General features: G+C 36.3%; 1 protein-coding gene across 2 annotated transcripts in view; it reads right to left on the bottom strand.

Annotated features, from left to right (window-relative positions):
* The window catches only part of mRpL16 (mitochondrial ribosomal protein L16), a 206,658-nt gene that overhangs the window by 71,991 nt on the left and 118,458 nt on the right, over positions 1 to 16,209 (bottom strand). The window contains exon 1 of one of the 2 annotated variants that reach the window (XM_066291240.1): positions 7,769 to 7,788. The exons of the other annotated variant lie outside the window; for it this stretch is intronic. The gene's annotated coding sequence lies outside the window, so the exon portion shown is untranslated. Of the gene's footprint in view, positions 1 to 7,768; positions 7,789 to 16,209 lie in introns of those variants that run through there. 2 annotated transcript variants of the gene reach the window in all.

The raw sequence follows: 16,209 nt of genomic DNA, 5'->3' as shown, positions 1-16,209 counted from the left end.
AACTTTCGGCCTGATACCTTTATCTGTTTATTTATTAACCAGAGCACTTTATCCACGAATGAGAACATTCTTTGAAAGTTTTGAACGTTAAGGGTCACTTTAAAGGTCGAAACCTAAATTTCAGCAGGTCCTTTTTAGTTCATCATACGCACGATAAAAGCTTTACGACCCTTCTGGAAGTATCCCATAAAATGACCAATCTATGACGTGTTTAGCTGATAAAGCAGCAAAAAGTGAACATTATTTAACTGACGTGAAGGTATTTGTTGCGTTGTAAAATGTTTATCGCCTATGCCAAAGCTTTAAGCTGGAGCTGGGCAAAAAGCTTTGCAAGGCTTTAATTTCCAGCTTTTGTGGAATAATTACTAGGTCGTCACGTCATAATGGTGTCTCGAAAAGTTGGCAGTTTTTATAATTTTGTGTTGAGTTGACGGAAAGCAAAGAATGGACGAAGCTCGGATTTTATCTTGAAGCTCGGTTTGTGCAGCTCCTTATGGACCATTTCAGTGTGGATTGCAATTTACACCGAGTATCCAGGCGAACCAGATTAGCAGATTAACATGTTAAATCGGTTTTTATTTTTTTTGCTTCTCCATGGATTATCCATTGCAAAAATTTTTACATAAAAGACATGGTATACAAGATCAGCAATCATTCTGCAATTTTTTTAATCTTTTATTTGGAGCCGTTTTGGCTCAAAAAGATTCCAAATTTCAAAAATTTGAATTTCCCGCCTAATCGTTCGAGGCCACCATTGGTCAGAGTCAACGTCAGAATGAAACAAAGACAAGGTCGCCAACCACATAAGCGTAAAAACGCCATGTCAAATGTATTTTCTTATTTTTTTATTTAATCTTTTATTTAAATGCAACAAAGAAAAAGTGAAAACAAGTAAATTAAACAAGTAATTGCGTATTAAAGTTCAATTAAACAAGTAAGTGAAGAAAAGCAAAAAACTTTGACATTGTTTCAAAAACGTTTATAGCAATCGTTCGAAAAGATCACCGATCAATCTGACCAATCGCGGCATCGAACAGTTACGCGGGACATTCAAGTTTTTGAAACTTGGAAGCTTTTTCAGCCAAAACGTCTCTAATTAGAAAATTAAAAAAATTGCAGAATTGTCGTTGATCTTGAGTTCTATGCCCTCAATGTAAAAGTATTTCAGTTAAATAATCCACACGAGCTCAAAAAAATAAAAATCAATTCTCCATGTTAATCTTCTATGCCCAGGGTTCGCCAGTATCCCCGGTATAGGAAGTAAAGTGAGACAAAGCAACAATTTATATAATAAATGTAAAAGAGGAAGGCACAGTTCAGTGCTGCAGATGTGAATTTAGAACTAAAGACAAAGAATTTTAATAACAATTGTATATGGCCCTTCCGAGGGGAACTTTGCTATCTTATTAAGGAAATTTAATTGAATGCCAGAATAAAATGTTTCAGGATATTCATGAGGATTTTAATGCAGATTTTCTGTGACCTTCTAAAAATGTTGCTAACCTAATATTGATTATTGGCTCCTTCAATGTTTTTCCTATAATCCGTAAACATGCAAGGATAAGATCAAATAGTGCAACATGTATTCACGATTTCCTAACAAACTTAGAGGAAAGCATAAGTGCCGCTGCGCTGCATTTATGTATGGTATATGTATATGTATGGTCATACGGGCCAAAATTAATACTGAACATGGAGATTACTAGACTAAATTTTGCTGAGAGAAAATTATTTAAAAAGCTGCGGAGGTCTCTGCTCTATAGGAGAGAAAGAGGTTAACCAGCAATGGCAAGCCTTTACGAATATATTTCAGAGTATTTTCACCAAAGACTTTCCAGTGAAAAAATCCAATCGACAACTTCATCGAAGTTAAATATTTTCCGAGTAAGCCTGAGATATTGCAATGTAAAGAGGAAATTGGTTGAAAAATCAAACATAGAAAAAAATGATGTGACGGTTTATTGAAGGCATACAAAAGAAAAATATATGCAAATAAAATTTTAAAAATATGATAATAAAAGTCGAATAGCTTGGTCCTTAATTAGTGAAATTGGTGAAAGACTGATCAAACCCTAGAGAACAATCAACGGTTAGTAAATATTCGCCAAAACCAGTGTTGGGATTGTAAGTGACATCGTTTATTAGTGACATGAGTTCAGTATTGGAGATGTTAGTTTAGAGTTATAGGAGAGAAAAAAAATTATACAAATTGTACATCAGTTTAAAAATAAACGATTAGATTGCAATCAATCAATCAAAAATATTTTTCCTCTTCTTAGTATGACACTGAATCCCTGTATTTTCCTTAGAAAGTTGTTAACGCTTTCGAAATGGAAGAAACCCAATTTAATATGTATAGGTTATTGGAGCCAAGGGCGTCCTTAACGGGGGAGATAAATCGCGACCCTAGTGGCTAACCCCTGTGTCAGAACTCAATTATTTGTTTTAACAAAACTTAATTTTTTGGTACTGCCCACTTTACTTCTTCATTCATAGCTAAAACTAACCTGAAAAACCCAGATCTCAATTGGCTTTCAAATCAGAAAACGAGGTACAGTTCTAAAGGGATTCGTAAGAGGAAAGAACCTCTAAATACTTTTTGGAGACTTTGCTGAGATTTGCGATTAAAATGAGCTTTCTCGCTTTAGTACGCCACTGAAAACCAGGATTTTCACCTAAAACCAGCAATAATTATTCTCAATGGCTGGCTTTAAAAGACTGTATGTTTTTTCGATTAGTTGGGGTTACCGATCCTTTCGTCTATCCTACAAAGTGCTCATCATCCCCATTCTTCTCGTATTTATGTTTGCTTATCTGAGACGTGCCGTCTTTCTGTGTTTCGGATTTAATTTATGATTATTGAGGTAAATTTAATGTAGTTTTACAAAGATTTATTAAATCTAGAATTATGAAAAATGGCATATACACTGCGATTGTGAAATTCATCCATTTCCTCACGTCTTCCATCTAAACTTGACATTCAGGTCGTAATACTAAAATTCACTACCTTGGTGTAGAATATACCATTATATTTTATATCATGTTGGTAAATTTAGCTTCTGACGATTGCGGTGGTGTTGAAAACAAAGCGAGTAACGTAAATAGTAAGTGCCTTATAATATTTACTAGTCACTTTAGGAGAGTAATGGAAATGGACCAAATTATTAGTGCCGCCTTGGCATGACATTCGGCACAAACCCACCAGCTTGTATTAAATTTTTTACTTCATGTGCAGTGCTGTTCAGAAATTTTCCGCATTCTACCTCACAAACAGACGTTAACTGGAACTCTGGAATTCTTTTAAGCAGTTTTAAATTTGAATGAGATTTATTATAGATTCAAATTGGAATCATTAAATATTCAGACCTTCAAACGGTCAGTCAAAACTGTTACACATATGACTATTTCACCGTAGGGCGCATTGATTTTTTGTTCTATCAATACAACAATCAGAGGCGGCCCGAACGGGAGTGAAAAATCTCCCCCAACGATCGAAGAGACTTCCATGATAACTCTTGAAGGCCCATACTTCGAAACAGTTTTTATTAAAAAAAGAATTAGGCATTGTGCTTGGGTGTTTTTACACCCCTTAATAACCCACATGGACCTTTTGTGATGCGTTTTTCCAGCTAGACCCATTTTCCATAGTTCTGAAGGCCTATAGAAAGATCCATGATAAATTATCCTCATGCTACATGAACAATATTCAAGTCGGGAACTCGACTAGAGGTTCAAAGTAAAACGGTAAATAATTGCGATTATTCTAAAATTACTGTTAAAATATTCGTAAATAATTTTATAAATATATCTTGAATGCATTATTATACATAGTTGCAACAGAGTAAATTATTACGAGTTTTATTAACAAACGCGTTTACGACCTTGGTTAAAAATACATTTTTGACTATAATGAACCCAAATTCAGCTGAAATTCATAAATCAGATTTATTGTGTTGCTAATGTACAAATCCATTTCGGTTGAAATAATATTTTATAAGGGTGAAAAAGAGGAATTTCAACGAAAGAGGATCGATAAATAATTTAACAAGCTCTAATGTTGATTATGGTGTGATTCTGGAATTACAGGGTTCTTCAACATTGCGTTATTATTGCTGTTTCGATACAGCCTCTCCAATAACGTACTCTCGAGTTTCAGGATTATTTTGATAGTAAATTCTCTTGGATGTGTACGATCCCAGATCAGAGCCTGCATAATGCACTCTCTATTAATGTCCACATTAATATTTAGATTGCTGCAATCTAGAATGTTTAATGTATCGTCGCACATTTGTTACTGAGTTGAAGCAGATCAATAATGAATATGTACCTCACGGATGATGAATAATTCGTTTTGGATTAAACAAATTTATAGAAGATGCTTGATGGTTCTGAAACAAAACAGCGCACTACACCTGATACCTCGTTCGCTTTGTTGAATTGGAATGGAAACACCCAATTTATGCCGCTAATTTTTGGATTCCGTGTCAGCAGGCAGATTGGCTCAAATTATACCACATTTTCCATCTAACACGCTAATTTTTGTAGTCTAGACGAGCTCAGATGAGGAGCTCTGTAAGAAAATTGGGCATCAACGAGCCTTATTTTATGGTTTTTTAAGTGGATATTGAAACTAACGTTGCGTGTCTATTAGGCCACTACGAAAGTAAGGCAGGATTGAAAAAAAAATCCATGTAACCCGATGACCTATAATACCGTGCTCTTGATTGAAATTACATTGTAATACCCGGAAATTTTTAAAAATAAGTGTTTTTTATGCAAATGGTTTTATGTGTATTTATAGTTGATTTTGTACATACCGTTTTATGGGTAAACAGCAGTTTCGAATGCTCATTGTTGCCCACAAAGGACCCAAAGGTAATTAATCATCATGTGCTCTATGGGAATTGGTGTAACAAATAGGATTCATTAAAAAGTTCATCATAAGGGCTTTGTGGCGGTTTTACGACCGCTCAAACGCCCATGCACAAAGCATTTCATGCAAAAAATTAATGCTAAAAATATCTTTTTCGAATAGCTGCACCAAACGGTTGTTTCGTCAGAGACGAGGAGCTGAAAGGAAATCGGAGAGATTCGAGCAAAATAGTTCATGTAAAGTTTCCTTCAATTATCAAAAATGTTTAATTGAATTCTCTATCCCTTAAACCGGGAAAATTAAAAAATGTATCGCTTTTTCAGGCATTTCAAAATTCAGAGAGAAACAAAATGGAATTTGTAGGTATAAATTACTGCACATTAGGACAAGGAGAGCGACCATCTGGACACTAGCTCTCCTTCAGTATGACTCCTATTTTGGGCTGAAAGAGCTTTACGATCTTCACTGCAAATCTCAAAATGGGTTCACCAATTCATTCTCCCCCCCGCAACGACCCGTTGACTGTCTGAGTAAGAGTAGTTCTCTCGCTCCGTTTCTTCTTGGCCTCCTTAAATCTAGGGAAAAATTCGTCCTGGATGACTCCCGAAAGAAAGAACTCAGCCCTCCGGCAGTCGGCCCTTTACATCTTACTTTTCGATAATTATGTACACCAGACCGTTATGGGATTTTGGCCACTGGCGAAGTTTAATCGAAAATTCCTTTCTTTTGTGACTGTCCAATTCAAATCATTCTTCCAGCCCTAGTCGATCATGCGAGCCATCATCCTTCGGCAAAGCAACTGCAATGTCCAAACAACCCAGGGATCATCACGGGAATGAACTGAATCGGGATCCAGATTGGGAAATCCAAAGTCTTCTCATATTAGAAAACATCACAGTCGCGATGATAAGACGCATTTCTAACCCTGATTTTCTCTCATAACTCTGCGATCGCAAACCGCCGATTTCATCCACTCCAGCCCACCAGCTCGGGGAACTTGTTGCACTGGACCCCTCTCAAAGAGGACGTCCCGTTTCTTCGGGAAAGTGCCCACTTGTGCTCCTTTTGATTTCCCCGTGTAAGGCCCTTCTGGATACTGCCCTAAGACATGGCGACGTGCCATTCGATCACGGAACTACACGAATAGTATCTTTGATTCTAAGTGGGCGCGAACGTTCCTATCCAAATTCGCAAACGCAAATCGGAACAGCAAATGATATTTATAATTTCAGACTTATCTATTCTCTTATCGACATGATACCTTATACAAAATACAAACCATCCCTAGTGCTTTAATTTAAACAAGACCCACCTGTTAAAAGACGAACCGTTGAGACCGGAACCGGATACGGGCGGTAGTTAGTCGCGAAACGACGACGAAACTTCATAGACGAAAGCGTTTTTGCTAAATCGGTTAAATGAGATCCAAGATCGATAACCCGATAACGTAAGTTTCCCGGAAAAATCAGTTTTTTCCAGGTATGGACGGGCCGTGAAAAATGGCCCCAGGTATGGCAGGGGCCGCACAAAACGGGCAACAAGGTCGTAATGAAAACACCGCGAAAAATCTGCCACCCATAGAGAACCGCCATGGGGGTGCTTTATTTCGTTGGGATTAGACGTCAGGGTTTACATGAAAGGGCTGCGTGTTCACCATTTCTGAAGGCCTCTTAAAAAGCAAAACGAATTAACCAGGTGGAAAAGGGAGTTTTCCTTCTCATTAATGTAATAATGATAACCCTGGTTCGGCAACATCCTGCGAAATTTCAAGATAAAAATATATCCTCGAAAACATGGACTGGAGTACAATACCATTATAACCCTGACATCATTAACTAACCCATCACAGTGCTGATCTTTTGAGAAATAGCTCCATAAGCTTAAAACAACAAGTTACCTTTCCTCGTTCTCCTGCTTCTTGCCTCGAACACCAAGGGGAAACTTTTAGTGGTGGCATTTTATAATCCACGAGGTCAAGTTTCCAGCAGCTATGCAGGAAGTTAAGGAATAATTGAATAAACTCCTGCAATCTATTACAAAGTCCACGTAATTTAAGTGCATTGTTCTCAACTTCAGCAAACGAGTTTAACTAACATGCTCTCTAGGTGACCGTAAGGTGCATTACTTATGAAAATTGTATTTCCACCTGAACTCTTCGGAACCAGGAAGATTATTTGCTTTGTGATTATTGATGCCGGATTGTTCATTGATTAGGATTGAGAGGCCAAAATTCAGTTCAACAAGCCTGTCTGCCATTATCCCAATCCGCGTTCTCAACAAGGGTGTTGCACCGCTTTCCTGCTAATCCCCTTCCAGGATAATTTACCCCTTTGTCCTTTAATTGGCGCGTATGTTCCCTTATTGTCCCAACGCTGTTATCTTCAGTCATTTGCGCGATTTCGGCAACGGTTTCGCTTTTTCAATTCTGTATATTACCACGATTAATTACGTTTTAACAATGACGATATTCGTTCAGAGACGGAACTCCCCGTAACGTAACCCGTAACCCCCGCATACCTAAAGCCGCAAACTTTCCGACAAACATAAAATGAATGGTATAAATGGAAATGAGAAACAAGGACGGAGTAATTATATTTGTTTAACAGAAAGTTTGGTAGTTAAACCCCAACTTGCATTGTTCCAATAATTGACTCTTACAAGGGTGTACAAGATTAAGAAAATGCACTATCAGGGCACATTGAGTTGCTTGTCGCTTACCTATTATGTTTACAACACGAGGTATATGTGTTAATTAAGGCGTTTCATGCAATAGCAAAACCTAATCGATTTGCACAGAGGTGAGGAGTGAAGGACATACAATACATAGTTCAGCTATTTAGGTTATCAAAATATCTTCAACATAAGCTACAAATGTTATCTTGCGCTAGTGTTTACCTTATGGCTTGATTCTATCATTCCTAGGGGTTGCAGCTCGGTTAATTACCCATATGCGGTTCCTATTATGTGTCATAATACAGCATAGTGGAAATTTCGCCGTCTTCTTGTGTCTTGCAAATTGAGCAGAAATCGTATTAAATAAGTAATAATGCACAGTAAAAATAAACATGTCCGTGTCCAACCAATTTATGAATTCGGATTAAATTACTAATAAGAAAATCCAATTCGCTCCGGATATTTGAAGCCGGAATATTAATATTTATTTCACCTGGACATTTGCTTTTAATCGAGAACCATTAGAAAGGATCGATTTCTATATTTTATTATTCCGTACTACGCCACTTATCCTAATTCTTTTATTTGTTGACCTTTGGATAAGAGCGTAATAAATTCGAATAAGGGGCACGACTATTTACGTAAAAATGTGATTAATTTGTTCGGAATATTTTATAAAAATGTGATAGTGTATTGACACGGAAAGAGAATTTTGGACCTGTGGAGGAACGGCTTTATTAACGGCAACAAGGAGTGATTGAAAATGAGGAGCAAAAACATCTCGAATTTTTCCTTCTAGATATCGGAAGGAACTTATTTAAAACGAGGTAGCTAGGTCTGAATTCTATGGAGAATTCTAAAGCTAGAGTGCGATACGAAGGCGTTGCCGTAATATGCCGTCAACTATATCTTTAACGCCAATCACGGTCTGACCTGACACTACCTAAAAAAATTATACGATTGATTCCTAGATTTCTGATTTTCCACGGAGCCCAGGCATAAGTGTTTTCTATGAAGAATATCAGGGCCTCTAACAGTTTTCGCAATACTGAAGCTTAAATGTTACATGTTTCACACTCACAGGTATTCCATCCGGGTCGGCAACTTGACTAGAGTTGAGATTAAACAATGCGGGTGATACTGTTTGATGTTATGATAAACTATAAAATAATTTCTAAATTTCCCAAAATTTGAAAGTGCTGAAAAAATTCCAACCTTTTCGAAAAAAAAAAAACAAAGTGTAGATTGATATCGTGATCCATGCAAATGTAATAAAGCACATCACATTGAATGCCTATCTCTGCACGAATACACTTGATTTAACCCGAATACCTTCATTGAAATTTGCAGGTTTATTAGTAATATTTATGAAACCATTAAACCTGAAGGGTTAAGCCCTATAAATACTATCTAAATTGCAAAATCTAATGTTCGAACACCACGCACTTTACGCCTTACTGCGCCGATTATGCGATAATAATCCAAACCTGTGACGACTTAAAACTTCTGGAAAAGCATATTATTAGTGAATACTGCAAAAAAATGTTCTATGGAACCTCGTATTTGGCGTTATTAAATTTATTTTCCTTGTGCGATAATATCTAACTGCTACAAATAATTACTGCAGCTCGGGAACCCTTACGGACGAATATAAATGAACCTCATGTGGAATATACGCACTTCGGAAAGGCCTAAGTATATTTTTATAAATAGATTGACGTTCTTTTGAAATTAATTAGAAAATATAGTTATGCGTGCATAGTGTTACAGAGCGTGTAATATACAACAAGCAAGCTTTTGCCTGCACACAAACTAAGCTTTTGTTGATACATTTCCAAATTACGTATGGGGCCGTCGGCGCAAAAGTGGCCTGGGACACTTTGTTCTGTTTTTTACACAAACGCGTTACAGCTTTGTGAAAAAAAAATATTTTAAGGTATGTAATATTTTTCATTGGATTATTTACTGTCCTCGGTGAAAAAAGCATTTATTCCCTTTTACATTTTCAATATATTCAAAAGTTCCAAAGCTAAAGTGGCCTACGTCGGTTAGGCCATTATTACGTTTTGACATTTCTTTATGTGAAAAAGGAGTTGCTTTTGAAAATTTAGTAATTAACTGACCCGGTAGGCTAAAAATTAAATAAAAAAAAATTAAAATGAAATCCATTCCCTCCTGTGAACCACAAGAAATAAGCTCGTGTCTTTCACATTTTGCAAAAAAAAAAAACCATGTAAAATGTAAAAAGTTAATTATGTTTTCGGGTTAATGTGGTGGCAAAAATCGCTATATCAAACTTTCACTTTTATGTCAGTACTTCGTATCTAGCCCTGATTAAACGGTAGAAGTTATAGATCATAAATTTCGTGCAAGTGAGCACTCATATTTCCCGTGTGATCGAGACTTTGGGGTTGTGCAAAAACAAAAAAAATATTTCCAACACATATTCAGACCACAAGTTTGAATACCAGCAGCTTTGGCTGCTCGAAAAACTGAACCGTTTATTGTTAAAGACATGAGTAAAGAATTATCGATTTTCACTAAATATTTGGAATCGAAACTGTGTAATGAAAAAATATTAACTAAAAAGTCGAAAGTGGAATGGCTAAAAGTTCAGTGGCTGCATTTGGAAAAATAATATCCTTTCATGGTTCATTATAAATATTCTAATGATACTGAGAGTGATTTTTGTTAAGTGGATTAAAAAAAAAGGAATTTAATAAGTATAATTAGCAACAACTTATCAATTTTATACCCTCAAGGTAATGCAAGAAGTGAGAAAATAGACAGATTTTCGTCAGCTAGCTGTATATATTCAATCAATCCCTTAGGACTTTTATGGAAAACCGAGCATATCCAATATTATTCTGGATACAATTCCGGTAATAAAATTCGATGATTATTATTAATATTTTTTATCCAAAATGTATTAGTTACTATGTTAGTGTAGGATGTTAATTTTTGAAAAGTCTTTAATAAATTTTGGTAGACAACCGTTCAACCCCGACTTCCTTACGTGTGCATAATATGTTCAATGTGAAGGAGCCCTAACCAACCAAAATTAGCTATAATTTACATTTTTTTGCTTTAACACTAATTCAAAAATATAAAATAATATAATATATAAATAGAAAATAATTCTACACGAATAATAAAATTATTCGTGTAAAATTTAAGGGTCAGTTAACACTCGAGGTAGTTTTGATATAATTAATTACCATGAACTAAACTTAGTTATTTTGAATCGTATTTCTTCGACAATCGGATTTCAGTGTTCGGCCACTTTTGCGTGCACGGCCTCATACACTGATTTATTCATAAAGTGTAAATATAACTAAAATCGCCCTTCTTTTAAATTAATAAAACATTCTCAGTGATAAAAAAAAATGAAGTCTAATACAAAGTATGGCCTCCACAGTTATTAATTACAGACCTAGTTCTGTCGTCCGTACTTAAAATAATATTGTCGATTTCCGCCCGTGGTATCTTTCCCCATCACGTTGGCTATATGTAGCGAAACTCTTTTTTTTTAAGCATGTCCCAGATATTCTCAATCGGATTCAAATCTGGCGATTTTGCTGGCCACGGCAATGCGACAATTCCGTCGTTGGTCAACCAGCCCGTCACGCTACCAGCGATATGTGAACCATCAAGCACGAGGCGAAAGTTTTGGCCAACAGCGCCGGCAAATAGTGGGACTGTAGGATAAAGAATGGTGTCGAGGTACTGTCGAACTCTTTGAAATCGATTTGTAAAAACGAGGTCGGTTCGACCGTCAATCACTGTTCCGACCCACACCATTATTGTACCATTGAATGAATAGATTTCCTGGACGTGTGGTAAAGGCTTAACGTTTCCAGACCGTCTCTGCGCTCTTATTCAAATAGATTCGCAGTGAAATCCAAATCTGGATTCGTCAGAGAATAAAACTGTTGCCCAATCAATTCCATTCCAATTTCGATATTCTGGACACTACTGTTATCTTACGGCGCGATTGCCTTTAGAAAGAGCTCGACATATCTGTGGTCTTCGATTATGAAGATGGCTTCATGTAGACGATTTCGAACAGTATCTCGGCCTATAGTCACGCGATGCTTCCGGTGTAAATCCAACCAATTCAGTTGAAGTGCTCGGACCTACTTGTGCTAGTCGAGACTTATTAAGGATTTCCAGAAAACGGAAATATTTGACGGAAATTTTCGCTTTTAGTACCACTCTATGCTAACACTTGGAGAAGTACACGTGTTTTTTTGGTTTCGAAACATCACACTAAAATCCTTACACCCATAAAAAGGTCTGCATCAGTAAATTTACCTACAAGAGATCGTAGACATAAGAAACACCCTGAGAGGGCTGACATTTATTAGTCTGCCCTTTTTTATAAAGGTATTTTTAGGGGTACGTTTCCATCACGCCATAGTTACGATCTAATTCACGCACCCCTTCAAGAGCTATGGAGGGTCGAGTTTCACTTTTTCGAGTGAAGTGATATTACCTCAATTCCGCCGAACGCTACATACACGTTCACGTGATCCTTCCCTAAAATTCCCTGACTAAACGATAATATTTATTTCGTAATTTCCTCTCGTTAACCATAAAGTCACGTGCCAGGTCTAGGAAATAAACCTTTGTAATAAAAACCCCAAAATAGCAATCGCACATCTGGCAAATGGAATAACAGGGGGGAGCGAAGTATTGGCACGCGTCTGTTTAAACCCAGAAAATGCCCTTTGCTTTATTGAAGGAAGTTCAGGGGCCGGTAGATCAATGATAAGGGAGGTGAATAAAGCATGCAGAGACGTACCGAAAAACAAAGAGACTGTTTTCACCGCCTAGATAATATACGGAACGTTCGTTCGTTTATGTACGATCGATCAAAGGTGCGATATTAGCCTGATTTTGCTGAAATTTATGTGCGATCTGTTACTCAACGAGTCCATAAAAATTATTTCAGGTGGCCAGCCAACGAGGTCGAAGATTTGGGTCACCTGCAGCCTATCAACATTGGTTTATAAACTTCTTTAACACACGTAGACCGAAATTCGCGTTCGGTTATTACAAATATTTGTGTAAGGCTTACGGGTCTGCTATGAACTTACCGCAAATATATTTTTTTTGTCGAGTTAATTAAAGAATGCGTAGAACACGTTGCGGATCTTGCAAGTTTACGTTAACATTATAAAAATGTTTTTCACCCTCTATTTCAGGCGGAATCATATTTACTCTCGGAGCCATGAGTCCAGTCCTGTTGATCCATATTAAAAGCAGTTATTATCGCTAGTGAGTTACTGAATCCTTTAATTATCGAACATTTTGGCAACTATTTAATTGTGAACCGATTCAATTAATCACCGTTCGCCCTTCCAAATTATAATTAAAATCTCTTCAAATAGATTTTGGACTTTTATTAATCGCAACGGATGGTTCGAATCTATTTAAATCCGTTCGAATTTATTTGGTAAATTAACGAGTATAATAGCGCTTGATAAATTTGTCAATTGGATTTTAATGGAATTATCGAGATTCAATTCCTTTGTTCCTAAAACTTTAAATTCCCAACACCAACCTGTCGAATTTTGAAACAAAATCTGTCTCTGGATGCATCTACAAATACGTTAAAAAGCGGAATGTGGCATCGAAAAAATAAAGTTAAATGACGATTCCCTGGACGGCCACGTCAATCTAGATAAACGGAAAATGAAATTTCAACGTGGCTTAAAATTTGTCGCCTGTTTAATTGTTAAACAAAGCGGAGGCGCCATTTGGAAATAAACCCCCGAAAAACGTTGGCAAATTAGCTTATAGATTAAGCTCTGGATTTCCTGGACGAGGGAAAAGTTGGGACAACCCAGTTAAACGAACCGGATACTCATATTAATAACAATTAGATTGCTGGTACTTTTCAATGAACGTAACTAAATGAATAGATTTTCAGTAATGCGAAAGGTATTCTACGGTTTTGATGACCGACTCCCCCTCGCATTGAGGAGGACGACCGATATAGGATATGCATAATAGTTAAGTCAAGAAGAAGTGTGGTAGATCAACACGACCAAGTTACGCCTTGAAGCATTCTAACGAACCAACGCGAGTGACTTTGAGAGCGTTTTAAACAAAGTTAGTGTAAATCTAGGAAAAGAACCGCGGTAGATTCGAATTTTAAAGATGCGTCAACCCTCTTTTGCATTCACCATGTAGAGTCTCAAATTCAAAAGTGCTCAAGAAGATGCGCGTAGTAGGGGTGTGGTAGATTTCATGATTCAACCAAACAAACGTCTAATTTCAGTACCCACATTTGTAGATTACGCTTAATGCACATCAAATAAGCTGGAGAACGATCTTCGAAATACCTAAAGCGTTGTCAATTCGAAGGTCCTGGGAAAACCATTCGAAAATTTGCAAACTCTGTAAGTTTCCTGACGAATTCCGATTTTTTTTTTGCGTGAAAAAACTATCAATACTGATCTTTGAAGTATCAGATAGGCCCCTGTACCGTTTAGTTTGTTCAGAAGCAATTTTGCAAATTTAAGAACTTGACATTGTTGTCATTCGTAAGCTACTTCTTTAGTAACATCTTCGATACAGATGCATGATAATCACCAACGCCCTTTTAGAATTTTTAGATGCATCAATCAAAATCGTGATTATTAGGGCACGAATTTCAGGCCGCCTCCTAATGTCATCGCCGGAGAGAGTGAGTTTAAACGTTACTTTCTTCCGATAACTCACATAATTGGAGTGAAGCTTCAAAGTCGCAAAAAATAATACCTTTCAACGTTTCTAAACTCAACTCCACTAGTCTAAATTCAATTTTGACTTCGTTCATCTAACGTAATTTCATTCACTCTCCTTCTAAAATTTCATAAATTTTCGTAGAAAGAATTGAACATTTTCTAATTTTCTCGTTTCAGAATTGCGTCGTGTTTGATCTTTTTCGTACACAAGTAGGAGTTAAAAATCAATTAAAAGCTCCTATGACTCTCGTCATAAACCATTTTTGCAGTTTAACGCTTTCATTATGGAAAATCATGGAAAGAAATTCTATATCTTTCCATTATTGCTCCTTTTCCATTGTGAAGCCTTGTTTCTTATCTGCGCATCCTTCAAGTTACGTTCCTATTAATGATAATTGATTAGTTCATTACTACCTTTCATTCATTTTTATTTTTGAACAAAGCGATGAATGAAACTGTGGCTTTAACCCCACTAGAGACTCTCCTGAAATTTGATATTTAAACTAGAATAAAGAGTATTTTACTATATTTTAAGGACCTGGAAAATTTGACCGATACAAGCATGAATAATGTTCTGTTTCAATATATCAACCTTTATGGAAATCCCTTCGATTTTTCACGTGTAGATCAAAATGCGATTTCGATATTTACATGTGTTTGGTTATTTTTCAGAGATTTTCAACCTAAAACAGACCGCCTTTAAATAGATGTCCCATTTGAAAGTCTCAACTCTGTTGGACACATCCCTGACTTTCATATAAAATACGACGAGTTTTGATATATATTTTGAAGCAAATATTTACCGGCATATTCTCCGCAGGCCAAAGCCTAAACGTGGCTTAAATTGATAATTTTCCATATGGAAATTAGTAATTTCTCACAAGCCATCAACGGAGTAAGTACCGAGGGATTAGGGCCAAGTTGTTTATTTATGGCTTAATGTCGTTTCTGTTAAACGGCATATTCATATAAAATTGTTGTTGTAAGAGCGGTGAATTTTCTTCTTTCTCTTAGACCAACCAAGCATGCTGCAACTTCGTAAGACTACAACTGATGGAGATATTTTTTTTATTCGATACAAGGACTGTTATGAGTTTTAAACAGAATATGTATTGTAAAACCTTTTTTGAAAAAAAGATGCAATAATTTGGGCTATTTCAAAAATTGGACAAAAATCAAAGATAACTCTGCAGCAAAACGTCTAGTAAGAAAATTGTTTAAATAAAAGATCTTTCGAAGGCCTACAAAGATCCGCAGAAAACGAGGTCGCCATAAAAAAAAATGCCCTTAAAATGGCCTTAAAATGGCATCTTGGCTAAAGATCACTAACTTCATGACATGTCCCCTTCTTTACCGGACAACTTTTACTTGAACTTTTTTCCATGCAACGTATCGTTCTCGAGTGATCTCAAATCGTAGTTTCAAATGGGACACCCTGTATACAGTGGTGGCCATAAAAATAGGACCACTACTGGTTCAATTTTAAATATGGAAAAAAGTTTAATGAAAGTTATTCTATCTCGTTCGAAATAGGTTCCTAAATTTCTACAAGGTTGGTAATTATGTGTGTCAATAGAAACCAGGGGAATTACCTTATACTAGAATTGTACTTCCCCTGTTTCGTTTAGACAGTCAAAACTAAGGTGGTCATAATAATAGAACCAGTATATTAAAAGCTCGTTATTTTTTTAAATAACTTTCATAATACTTCATTCATTAGAATAGAAATTGAAAGATAAGTCTAATTAATTATTTCGAAACATTTTGATGTATTTTAATAATTAATATACAAACAGATAGGGCGTGAAAACCACTGTTCTCTAACTGAAAGAATTAGAATACAGACACTTAGAGATGAGGGCAATTCCCTTCGTCAAATTTCTCAAACACTAGGAAGACCGAAAACGTTAATAATAAATGCCCTCAAAC

The sequence above is a fragment of the Euwallacea fornicatus genome, chromosome 16 (genome assembly GCF_040115645.1).
Source record: "Euwallacea fornicatus isolate EFF26 chromosome 16, ASM4011564v1, whole genome shotgun sequence".
NCBI classification, from domain to species: Eukaryota; Metazoa; Arthropoda; class Insecta; order Coleoptera; family Curculionidae; genus Euwallacea; species Euwallacea fornicatus.
This window is presented reverse-complemented; position numbering and strand designations above follow the sequence as displayed.